This window comes from Chrysochloris asiatica, unplaced genomic scaffold (assembly GCF_000296735.1).
Source record: "Chrysochloris asiatica unplaced genomic scaffold, ChrAsi1.0 scaffold00148, whole genome shotgun sequence".
In the NCBI taxonomy this organism is placed as follows: Eukaryota; Metazoa; Chordata; class Mammalia; order Afrosoricida; family Chrysochloridae; genus Chrysochloris; species Chrysochloris asiatica.
The window spans coordinates 958,872-971,153 of NW_006408666.1; the positions used below are offsets into that span (position 1 = coordinate 958,872).

A 12,282-nucleotide genomic window follows, 5' to 3' on the forward strand; every position below is an offset into this window, starting at 1 on the left:
CCTTACCAAACATGATATCCTTCTCCAGTGACTGGTCCCTCCTGACAATATGTCTGAAGTATGAGAGACGAAGTTTGGCCATCTTGGCTGCAATTCGTCCAAAACAGATCTACATTCATATATATATTATACTTTTTTTGTTGTTGTTAAATGCTGTCAAGTCAGATCCAACTCATAGTGACCCAAGGAGCAACTAGTGGGTTTGAACTAGTGATTTTTAACCTGCTACACCAGGACTCCATGTGTGTGTGTGTGTGTGTGTGTGTGTGTGTGAGCAAAGTTCTTGGGAAAATCGTATAATGGAATTTCCCCACAAACTTCTTGAAGTAATAGAGAGAATCCCTAGGTGGTGTAAATAGTTAATACACTTCGTTGGAATCCAAACGACTCAAGGTTCCAGTCCCACAGAGGTTCCTTGGGAAAGGCCTGCTTATCTATTTCAGAAAAATTAACCTTTGAAAACTTTGTGGAGCACAATTCCACTCATATTCATGGGATCATGATGAGTTGGAGTCAGTTTGATACCAACTGGTTTATAAATATTGATTAATTAATGATAAAAATGAACAATCTAAAGCGTCCCTTTTGCTTTCAAACTTTAGGCTGTGCATAACAGAATGAACCACTGCCCAGTCCTGCACCAGTTCATGCTCAGCTGGCAATCTGATCACTGTGATCCAGAGGCTTTTCAGTGGTTGTTTTTTGACAGCAGAATTATAGACATGTTTTCCTGGTTTATTCAGTCTGAAGGTGCTTCTGGAAATTATTCCCTATCACAGCAACACATAAGCCTTCAGTAACAGAAGGGTAATGCTTCACATGAGGCTCATTGGCTAGAAACTGGACCTGAATGATATCACTCAGCCACCAAGGACCACTTAAGAACCCAAATGCTAATGTAGGTCAATTCAGTCAGCAGATGTTTGGGCTATTTACTTTCTGATCAGTTAGTCTGGGTTTCTACATTATCGAAAAGGATGTCCCTCTCTCTGAGTCCAAAGAGATTGGAATCAGAGACAATTGGACCACCTTTGCAAATGGTAGTAAATTCCTCTTTTGCTCATTGATGCGGTGAGGGGAACAAGACAAAACATAATACAGCTGTCTTCATCCTATAACTGATTGGAATATCTAAAAGGAGTTCAAGAACTTGCCCAGTGAAATAGGCTTCTTGTGGTGACTTTGCAGTGTATAGGACCTTAGGTGGAATCCTGAGCTCCATCCAGAAGCTTCTGAGGTGGGGCATCCCCACTAGAAAGGAAAAGCAGACCAGCCTGGAACAGCTAGAGCAACAGAAGAGACATCTTCAAAGAAAGATCAGCAGGAAAACTCCAAAACAAAAATGGCAGTATGACTGGCTACTATAAGAACAATCAAGTTGTTCACTGGAGAGCCATCAAGGCAAGCAATCAAGACCCTTCAGGACAAAACCCCCCTCTAAGACTGAAACTCAAAGGGAACACATGAACAGCAAGTAAGCTTGCTGGTGACCACACTGACCTACTGGTGAGTGGAAGAGGCAGAAAGGCAGCAATGAAGAAATGGGCTGAGTTCAACCACATTCCATAGACTCCCAGTTGATCTGCAGATAAGAGAGAGAAGAGGAAGGGCTGGTTGCTCCATAGTGTGGTGAGATCTGGGGATTTCTGAGCCCATAAATAAGGACATAGCCACGGAGGGCTAGAGCTGAGAGTGAAGTATCCAGCTGATATGAAGTGAGGGGAGAAGCACAGGAACACCCAAACTTGCAGATAGTACCCATTTGACTTAGGCTCGATGGCTTGATAATCAGAACTCGAAAAGAGGAAGATTAAAAAAAATTGATAAAGGAAAAGAGTGTAAATTGCTACAATTTGATGAACTTGACCTATACTTATTGATGTAGTAGCTCCAAATACCAACAGTGAAGGAATCTTCACATCAAGATAGCATTGGCTATCCCCTCTGTATACAGGGAAGATAGGGACGGGCAACTTAGACATTGGCTAACTAAAATGAGGGGACAATAAATGCACGAAGTGACTGACTTACAAGGCTTCAAGAGGGAGTTTTGTTTAAGAGTGTGCAAGAGAAGAAAGAGTCCCCACTGAATAGTTTTCATCTTGTCTAGATGGTTCTGGTGAAAACAGACAGGGATAAGATTCTTATGAATCAATAGTGAGTAATTGTTATTATGAATAATTGCAATGGTCATAATATAAAGGTAGAAGTTTTGTAAAAACAAACAAACACAAAAACAGGTTAATAGTTAATCTTACAGTCCAGAAACAGAGGTCTCTAGCACCATCAAGGGAGGAGAGCACAAGCAGAATTCAGGACCCTATCCAGAGAAGTAGCAACACCAGAGATGGAGGTTGAGATGGGGACATGGAGAGAGGGAACAGCTGAAGACTCTAGACTCATGCAAATAGAGGGACTGAATGCTGGTGGCCAGGTGGCAGGCTTGCCAAACATGCCCTATGGTTGTTTAAATTATTGTATATTCCTGAGTGTGTTTGTGTACATCTCCACATCCCACCCCCCAAAAAAAGGAAAATCAGAGGGATTGGAAACAAATACTGATGATGCACGGAGGAGATTATAATCATTGCAATGAAATGATGATGTAAAGCTGATGTTCTCCCATGTAGACTATCACTCAGTTCAAATACAATAAAATAAAATAAAATAAAATTTAAAAATCCACAATACGACAGATCTGTTGCTTCGGTTTTTGTAAGGAGAATGGAGGCAGCACAATAAAATGGGTCTCATTGCATTTCAGTATCAAGGAATGGTAATTAAGACAATTGCTTCCTTGTTATGAAGATGCTTGAGTATGCATCTAAGGCCAAGTGAACTTCAGATGCAGGCACCAAGCATTTGAGGTCAGTTTTCTAGGTATTTGATGGTTCCATGGGATTGAGAGGGCCGCAGACTGTACCTAATACTTTTCAGGTGGGTAGTAATGACAGTGGGATTTGTAATCAAGTGAACTGCATTTAATTTCTGAGCTCTGGCACTCATTGGCTGTGTGATTAGGAGCAAGATTCTGAAATTCTCTGAGGTTCATTTCTATTTTCTGCTAAATGGATATGATTATGTTTAGGGCATAGTACATCTGTCTAAGAAGTAAAACAAATTAGCATAAAACAAAATGGAAGCATTTTCTGGGAAGTCAAATCTGATTCATGACTCCCTGTATGCAGTGTAGACCTCAGCTCCAAAGGGTTGTCAAGGCTGTGAGCTTTCAGAAGCAGATTGTCAGTGCCAACCGTTTGGTTAGTATTAGAGTGCTTAATTGTTGGCACCACTCAAGAACTTCTATCAGCATAGTCCTTGATCAATATTAGGTCACATTTTTCATTGGAGTTTTCACCAGTGCAGTCAATCTTAAATATTCATATAGGGTTGCCAGTTTTAACCAATAGAAATGCAAGATGTCCAATTAAATGTGAATTACAGATAAACAATTAATTTGGGGCATAATTATGTCTAGATTTCCTGAGGCATGTTGTTATTGTTAAGTGCCCTTGTGACAGTTCCGACTCATAGATGTCCTATGTAGGCTTTCTGAGGACACAGGCCATATAACTTCCATAAGACATACTTCTAATAAAAATGTATCCATTGTTTATATGAAATTCACATTTCACTGGCTCTCCTGTCTTTTCTCTGGCAATTCGACTTTCAGAGATCTTGGAAATCTCTTTTTAGAATAATTTTTTGTACAGTAACTTTGTAAAAACTACTGAATTTCTGTCAGAAATCTCAAAGCCAGTTTTCCTGTTCTATTTAGAGTGCTCTAGCAGACCATAAACTTTAAACTTTCTAATATCTGGTCATCTAATATCTGATCATCAAAACAAGAAAAAAAATCTATACAAATAAATCCCTGAAAAATGCCATACCACTTAAAAAGCAGAACGATAAATAAATAAAGCCCATTTAGAAATCCCCCAAATTTGGGAAAAGCTCTTCTGAGCTATTTCAACCTGTCAGAAACAATTTACAGTTGCCATCCTGGGCCTTAAGGAAGAAATGACAGCTTCTCTTTACCTCAGGAAAACCCCTGGTCTTGAAGAAGCCAGGCCTGCACTGAAAATCGGAGAGATGCAAACTGCCAAAATTTGTCTCAAGAGGGGTTTCTCTTGTCAGCACATCCGGTGAAACAGCATCAAGGGAAGACAGCTTTCTGGCTCAGCCTCAAACTCCATACCTCTTGCCTTGCTCTATACCAATATGCAAATGCTTGCCTATAATGTGAGCAATGAGAGGTGAAGGAAAAGACAGAATGTGGGTATGATAATAATGACCTCATGGAGCAATGAGGATCAAAGAAGATGGTGTCTTCTATATAAGTCTTCTGGTACAGATCCCAGCACAGAAGTATTGCTACTGCAGGAGATGGATGTGAAATAACTGAGAACAGAATGTTCTATGCAGGAAGGGCCTGGAGACGGGGTGAAGGAACATTGGGGCCACACACAGGGACCTGTTATGATGTAAATTTCATGAAAGAACATTATGACACGTTTCCCTTGCCTTTCAAAGTTTTGCAATCTAATGGTGAGAAGGACACAGAGGAGCACAAGGTCCAGGTGACCATGTGAAAACTAGGAATGGAGAAGACTTAGGGCAGAGGGACGACTTTGTTTATCCTAACATTAATCAAATCCTTACCCTAGCCTTACTAAGTATACATTTTAAATAGTCTCTGTTTTAGTTTCTTAGTGCTACTGAAACACATATACAAAAATTGCCATTGTTATGTGCCATTGAGTCAGTTCCGACTCATAGTGACCCTGTATAAGTATTCCAAAGAGTGGTTGGTGAGTTTGAACCACTGACCTTGTGGTCAAGTGCTTATCTTCCAGTGCCACACTAGGACTCCACATACAAAAGTTGATGCTGTTGTTTTTAAGTGCCACAGAGTCAATTCTGAATCACAATGACCTAGGAGAGAGTTTCTGAGGGTCACCTGGTGAGCTTGAACCACAGACTTTGCAGTTCAAGCTGACCTTGGAGTCCAGCACATTAAATCACAGCACCACACAAAAGAATGTAAGTTTACTTTCTCACAGTTCTGGAGGCTGAAGTCCAGATAAGGATCTTGGTTATGTCCATTTCTTCTGTGACCCTTTCTCTTACTTTCTGGTATCTTTCAGAGGTCCTTGGCATTCTTTGCTCAGATATAACCCTCATATGCCATCTTTCTTCCTCTTTGTGTGTGTCTCTATGTATATTATTGTTTTTTATAATCTAGGAATGGTTAGGTTTCTGATCCACCTCTACAGGTATGACCTCAACTGTTTGGTTGCATTAAATTACATTATATTATGGAAAGTAGTTACAGTACATTACATTTTATTACACTTATTGTGGTGTGGTGATGTAGTATCAGTACTGACTTCAGATTACAAGACTGATAGTTTAAAACCACCATCTGCTCCTCAGAAACCCTATACTGGATAGCTATGAGTGGGAACTGGCTCAACAGCACTTAACAGCAACAACTCTATGACAACAACTGGACTAATATTTGGCAAAGCAACTGGAAATCATAGTCTTGCCAAGGCAACACATAAAATTAACCATCACACACTCAACATGGCAAATGATAAGAGTACGTTAAATAAGTTAAAAATGCAGAAATTCAAAAGCACATTAAAAAAAAAAAAAGCATTATCCACAGGAAATGTTCACAATATGTTTCTGTTGTTGTTAAGCACTGTGGGGTTGGTTCCGACTCATAGTGACCCTGCACAGGGTTTCTGAGGCTGTAAATCTTTACTGGGAGCAGAACGCCTCATCTTTCTCCTGAGGAACAAATGGTAGTTTCAAATGGCTAACCTTGATGTAGGCAGTCCAACACATAAACACTACGCTACCAGAGCTCCTTGTTCACAATATACTGTTGAATTAAAAGAATCAGTATGTATAGGAGGGAGCTTGATGGTGGACTAGGGAGACAGACTGTGCAGACCCTCTTCAACAAAAACTTAGAAAATCAGACGAAACAGATTCAGAGGGTGATCCAAAAACTCTGAACTTCAGATAAAGGGATTAATAAGTGGATTGAGTGTTTACCAGGAGAAAGATTTTGAACAGCAGGAAGAAAAGAGGTGTCTTCCAATTGGGGGTGGTCAATGTTTCAAACCACAACCATTTTGAACAGGAGTGAGCAGAGAGAGAGAAGGAGACCACTCCCATTACATAAAACTGCTAGCAATTTGTAGACTTATAGGTGTGAATATTTCTTTTTCTTTCTCTTCCAGTCACTTCCTCTCTGATGACCAGAGGGGAGATAAGTATGAGTAGAAACACCCAGGCAAGGTTCTGAGAGGCTCAGAGGGTCCCGTGGCCAGCACTCGGAGGGATCCATGGCCTTTGTGGAGGGTGCTGCAGCACACACAGAGGGATCCATGATATGTGTATGAGGAGGGTTCTGCGATCCACCAGGATTCTGTGGCCGGCAGATGGCTGGGCACAGAATTGAAGGAGGAGGAGACAAAAGTAAGACTACTGGGTCTGGCCAGTCATAGGCTTGTTCTCACTAGGAGAAACAGCTGATCAGACTTGAGGGGAGGGGGAACAAAAGATAAAAAGGAAAACTGGTGTTAAATTAGAGAGGTATAGTGGAAATATCATGAAATTTCTCAGGTGGCTTTGAAGGCAAGGAGAAGTTAATCTTCCATTTCAGGAACACAGGACTCTAAGACGAACAAGGGGGAAGAGTATGAGTGGAGCATGGGATCCTACCCAGAAAAGTGGTAACAGCAGAGACAGTGGCAGAGGTGATGGCATACAGAAATAGAGCAACTGAGGTCTCTAGGCCCATGGACTGAGAAAGACTATGAGCCTGTGGACAGGAGACTGGCTTGCAAAGTATGTCCTTTGGACATTTAAATTAATAAGTATTTTCTGTTTTGTATGTGTATGTCAAAAAAAAAAAAATGGGGAGGTTAATAGAAGTAATTACTGTTGACAGATGGTACATGGAGGGGATGGTAATTATTGCAGTGAAACAAAATATAATTTGTTGAATGTAAAACTGATCATCTACCCTATAAATTTTCACTCAGTTCACAATAAAAACTTTAAAAAAAAACAAAACAAAAAAGCAGTCTGCAAAATTATATTATCAAAATATGTATAAAACTAGAAGAACAAAACATACAAATAACATTCTATAAGTAGATGAATGATGCTTGCTTAATAAAAAAAAAGGTAATTTATTTGAACTTTCAGGTTTTCAGTACTGCATATGATTTCCCAACTAGAAAATATAATGAATGTTTAAAATACCACACAATCCAACCGATAGCTTCTCCTCTCACTTGCCTTCCCCCAAATAATGTAAGATTTAGTTTGGGATTGTGGGTGCACTCGTATTAAAACTGATGGACACCATCAAAATTATTTCAGAGTAGTAAGTAGTTGAAAGCCAAACAAGTTTTCTTCATCCCCAGTGCTTCACAAGGAGCGAAATGTTCCGTTAAGAAAGAGTGAATGGAAACAGCCCATCCAGTATGGGTATGCGTGTTGTTTCCAAATAGCACCATTTGAGATGGTTGGTTCCTATGCAGTTCCAAGGGCTATATGCTTTGAATATCACCCCTGGATATGAGTCCTTCTAGTTTAAATCTGGGAATGAATTCTTTTTATTACTCTCATGAAGTGCCAGTGAGCCTCTCATACACTCAATTGATAAATTAAAGCTGTGGATAGAAATGAATTATAAAGCAATATTCATCAAACTCATAAGCTACAGAAGACACTAAACTTGATGCTAAGGATGGAAAAAGTATATCAATCATCACTCTCCTCAGTCAATTATGGGACCAAGGATGTATTCATTATACAAACATGCTCAACCATACAAGGAGATAGGGTAAAGCGTCAAAGGAATGGAATGGAGATGAGAAAATGCTGGGTTTAGGAGGAAGGAGAGCTGTATTGGGGGTTTGAGTGATAGAAGAAATACTTGAAAGAGCAAGAAGGGCCTCAGTCAAGAATGAGGCAAAGGAGAAACCATTCCAGAATAAGGCAACAGGTTGAAAGCAGGAAGCCAGTAGTATGTTTGAAGGTGGTTAAACTTATTTTCTCTGGTAGCGTAGTGGTTACGAATCGGGCTGCGAACCTTAAGGTCAGCGGTTTGAAACTACCAGCCGCTCCGCGGGAGAAAGACGAGGCTTTCTACTCCCGTAAAGATTTACACCCTCGGAAACCCTGCACAGGGTCGCTATGGGTCGGACCCGACTCGATGGCACTTAACAACAACAACAAAACTTATTTTCAAGAAAGTATTTAAAGTTACAAAAATACGTTGTCCGCAAATCAAGTAGCAATCTTAAACGCCTGGTTAGGAGTTAGAATTTCATTCTGAAGACTGTGGTACCCATCGTATGTGTAACCGGAAACGGAACAGTTGTATACTACTAATTTAGGGGAGGAGCAACTAGATGGTGCAAATAATTTTTAAACCCCTATGGAGCACAGTTGTACCCTGAACAAAACGATGTTTTTGTTGTTAAGAGCCATTGAGTAAATTTCAACCCATAGCGACCCTGTTTAGGGTTTCCAAGGAGCAGCTGGTGAGCTTGAACCTTGGAAACCCTAAACAGTTCAAATGACTTTGCAGTCTGATGTATTAGCTCACATTGCCACACCAGGACCCCTTCAATACACCACAATATGACTGTTCCTCCCCACTTAAACATGGTACAGCTGATTTTAAAGGAAACTTTTTTAAATGTATTCTATATTTAACAGAAAATGTACTTAAGATTCCAGAATTTGTTTTTTTCCCATTAAAGATCACCATTTCCCTCCAACTCTATCAATCAAAGTGTCCCAACTAATCACTTGGAGGAGGGACAATAGTAACTATGTGCTCTTAGTATGTTGGGAACTTTCATAAGTGGTTTTCATATAAACACTTTTTATAACAATCCAATAAAATAGATGGTCATATAGTAGTAGAAATATTAGTAGTCATTATTGTAATAATGACAATAGTCATCATCAAAAACGTGTTAGTAATGATAATTGGTGTTGCTAAGTGCCATGGAGTTGGTTCTGTCTCATAGTGATCCTGTATAGGACTTCTGAGGAGCAGTTTCTGAATTGGAACCACCAAACTTTCGGTTCAATCCAACCTGGTGGTCTAGTACATTATCCTGCAATGTGACACCATGTAGTAGTAATTATAGTAAAATCACAATATTCATAGTAAGAATTGTTGTTGTTAGGTGCCATTGAGTCACCAGCAACTCACTAGTGTTATATTACATGTAAGTTGGAAAAATACATAAGAGTCTAAGTTAGTTGCCAAAGGTCATGCAATAGTAAATGACTGATCCAGGTTCATACTCCAGCAGTCTGACTTCATGGTCCATGTCTTTTCAATTGAAGGTAATGTCAACCTCCCATAATTGAAAGATGAATGAAAGCTTTTGTCATGACCTTTTCCATTATGGGAATGTAAGGTTAGGACTTTGAGACAGACAACTCTATTTTGAATTGAAATCATCTTTCAGTGACCATGAATGACTCTTACTTATTCTGAAGGCTTAGTTATATTTATAGAAATCATTGAAGGGACATTCAGTTATTAAATCAAATGTCATAACATTCAGTTATTGATGTCAGTGTTTTTGGTTTACTTTTAAAATCAATTCAATTAAACTTACATCCATATCTATATATTTGGATCACGTAATTTTCAACAGAACTGTTTTAAAAAATCTAAGCCAAAATATGAATATATACTTGGATCAGGTAAGGTGGATAAAACAGGAAGATATATTTTTATATGTATTTATAAAACAGGAAGGAAAAAGAGCAAAACAAACTCATCTTTAGTTTCAGTGACTTAAATAGCTGTGGATTCTAAACCATTGAAACCATTTGCATCTCCTTTGCATATGCATTTCAGTCATAATCCCACCAATTTATATCACCTTCTATCAGTGCTCAGATCAGCTTGACAAGAACAATTGTCATGTGACAGAGCTCTAAATTCCTCCAGCATGCAAGGAAAACCTATGAAAGCCCAAATTCTTTTTCTGGGTCTCACAAGTTTTCCAAAGGAGCTCTAGTAGCGTAGTGGTTATGAATTGGGTTGCGAACCTCAAAGTCAGCATTTTGAAACTACCAGCTATTCTTCCAGAGAAAGAGGAGGCTGTCTGCTCCCATAAATATTTACAGCCTCAGAAACCCTGTACAGGGTCACTATGAGTCAGAACTGACTCCACGGCACATAACCACCACCATCACAAGTTTTCCAACTTTGCAATTTTACCACTTTCCTGTTGCTCATTTTACTGAAAAATAAGTTTGAGTTTTCCTTCTTTGACAGGTTTCCAACTTGACAGTTTTTGCAGCTTTTATTGTTGATATAATTAAAATAAAACTCAGATTACTATCAGACTTCTCTCCCACCTGTTACTAGTGATGATCTCCACAGATGAATACTAGAGCTAGCAATGTTGCTGTTGTTAGTGCCATTGAGTCACTTCCGACCCCTAGAGACCTTACAGGGTTTCCGAGGCTGTAAATCTTTACGAGAGCAGAAAGCCTCATCTTTCTCCCACGGAACAGCTGGTAGTTTCAAACTGCTGACCTTAAGGTTTGCAGCCCGATTCGTAACCATTATGCTACCAGAGCTCCAAGGATAAAATATTGTCACAAATTTGTCTGCATTCATAGCGAAATTTGTTGTATGATCTAAGGGGAACAGATAAGAGAAAACAAATAACCAATCACTTTGTCTATAACTAGCCTTTAACATTTCCCCCTAATTTTCCTGCTGAAAGTTGGCCCCACCTGATTCAGCCTGTCTCTTACGCATGGGAATCTTCATGGTTTCAGAGCTCTTTATCTTTCAAGCATTGTGAACGAGTCAAATCCAGTTTGAAATAATCCCACAACAACCTTGCTGTCAAGTCAGTTCTGACTTGTGGCAATACTATGTGTGTGAGAACAGAACTGGGCTCTATGGGGTATTCTAGGCTGTGACCTATTGGAAGCATAAAACCAGACATTTCTTTCAAGGTGCCTCCACTGGGCTCAGATTACCAACATTTCTATTAGTGGCTGAGCACTTAGTTAATGGGCCTCACACGTTAGTTAAGGAAATCTAAATTTAGGAGATGGTTAATAAGGAATTTTAAACCAAATAGAGGCCAAATGAGAGGTATCTGTGACCATAAGAACAGAAATGATCTATCCTACACTGCTTTGGGCTATATGTTTTTCCACACATTTCCATACTTTCCTGAAACCCAAGTCCAGAGACTCATTTCCTCAAGGAGGAAAGGCGACCCTGCTGACGGGGCCCACATTTGTGTGTTTGTGTGTGTGTGTTGTTTTGAGATGTGGAACTAGGTCTTATTAGGAAATGACAGAGTCAAGGAGCAGTGGTAGTGGCCCACATCCCCCAGCCTCCGCTCTTTTACAACTTTCACTCCCTCCCCATATCCTCTGGTGGACAGCAGCCACTTCCTCATCCTTGTCATCTCCATCCCAGATCTTACCCTTCCTTCTGCCCTACCCCTAATGCTTCATCCCCTGCAGTTTCTTATGTTGGTCACTGGGTCACTTGGCAGCCTCTGCATGGCGATTCAGGGCCTGGGAAAGAGCTGTTATAGCTCCCATCACGCAGCCCAGCTCCCAGGTTTCAATCTGGCTCCAGAATGGCTGCAGGAAGCAATCATGGTGCCATCGGACCTGCTGAACCCTCAAGTACCTCCTCAGAGTCCCCTGCTCCTCTAAGGTGGGGGTCTCTGGACACCTGGGCTGCTGCCATGGCGTCTAGGTACCCAGCCCTAGGACAGGGACAGGGCACATCTCCAAAGCGCCAGAGACTATCCCTACTTGGCCCTCTTGTGTGCTCAGCCCTGGGCCCAGCCCCGGCTGGCTCTGGCCCTTGGTCCCCATGAGCCTCCTGAGCCCTTCTAGCTCGGCTTTCACGCAGTTCCTCCTCCTTGGCCCGGACTCGCTTTCGGAAGAGCCGCTGTTCCTCCTCATGCTGTCCCCAAATGCAGTTGGAGCCCTCAGCCCTTTGAGGTCTGCAAGCTCCCTGTGCTTCCCACAGAGCAGGGGCATCCTGTTGGGCACAGGCCCGGTGCAGTGGTGGAGGCTGTCCAGCATCTAAGTCAAGACCTGGGTGTCGCTGGAGGAGGGCCTGGGGCCAGGACCAGCCATCCTGCAGACAAGTAACAACACAACGGAAGCGTCCCTCTTGGAGTTGGCGGTGGGAAGTGGAGGCCATGAAACTCTTGGGCCCGCATACAGAGG

General features: G+C 41.0%; 1 pseudogene; it reads right to left on the reverse strand.

Annotated features, from left to right (window-relative positions):
- Positions 1-11,580: 11,580 nt before the first annotated feature.
- Positions 11,581-12,282, reverse strand: part of LOC102839995 — a 9,958-nt pseudogene continuing 9,256 nt past the window's right edge.